This window comes from Echinops telfairi, unplaced genomic scaffold (assembly GCF_000313985.2).
Source record: "Echinops telfairi isolate 266 unplaced genomic scaffold, ASM31398v2 ScPeMD7_31;HRSCAF=116, whole genome shotgun sequence".
In the NCBI taxonomy this organism is placed as follows: domain Eukaryota; kingdom Metazoa; phylum Chordata; class Mammalia; order Afrosoricida; family Tenrecidae; genus Echinops; species Echinops telfairi.
The window spans coordinates 45351403-45352246 of NW_022103928.1; the positions used below are offsets into that span (position 1 = coordinate 45351403).

At 48.1% G+C, this 844-nt stretch overlaps 1 non-coding gene across 1 annotated transcript; it reads left to right on the plus strand.

Moving 5' to 3' along the window:
• The first annotated feature begins 330 nt into the window (after positions 1-330).
• Positions 331-543, plus strand: LOC115869639. The gene has a single exon (XR_004046299.1). It is a non-coding gene; the product is annotated as a small nucleolar RNA U3 (small nucleolar RNA).
• The last annotated feature ends 301 nt before the right edge of the window (positions 544-844 follow it).

Below are 844 nucleotides of genomic sequence, written 5' to 3' on the forward strand. Positions count from 1 at the left end.
AGGCCTCGATTTTTATTGCTTTTAATGTCAAGTTCATCGTAGGAGTTCAGTAAATCTAGTAAATGTCTTCTAGTCCTTCTTATAATCAGATCCCCCCTCCCCACCATCCTCTCTTATGTGGAGATTCTACTATTTGTTTCGTTCTGGGTCCTCACTTGAAGCCCCTTCTTGTGTCTGGACCACTGAGACCCATTCCTCCATCAAAGGGACAGATGGTTGTGAAGTGCCAGGCAAAGGAAACAAACGGGCCTCTCCTCTTTCTCTTTTGGGAGTAAGTAGAGGTTGGTGGGAGGACCCCATACCTGACCTCTGTTTGGCTCTTGCTTCACGAAGACTCTACTTTCAGGGATCATTTCTGTAGTTCGCTACTAGAGAAGTTTCTCTGATTGTGTAGCCCACTGAACACCACAAGGAGGAGGTGCGGCATTCTCTCCTGAGCAGGAAGCCAGCTCTGGGTGCTTGCTTTACTGCAGCTGCCATTTGCCATGGCTGATTGTTCTTCTCTGCCTTTGTGCAGCGTGAGAGGGAGTGGATGCAGTCTGGAAAAAATAAAAGAAGATGTTCGGCCCCCTCCTCTGTGCCTGGGAAAATGAACACCATCTAGGACAGGCGTCCTCAAACTACAGCCCGCGGGCCACATGCGGCCCGGTGAGGACATTTATCCAGCCCCCCCGGGTGTTTTTGTCCCATTTGTTTTATTACTTAAAAATAAGATATGTGCAGGCTGCATAGGAATTTGTTCATAGTTTTTTTTAAACTATAGTCCTGCCCTCCAACGGGTCTGAGGGACAGTGAACTGGCCCCCTGTTTAAAAAGTTTGAGGACCCCTGATCTAGGATGTCCT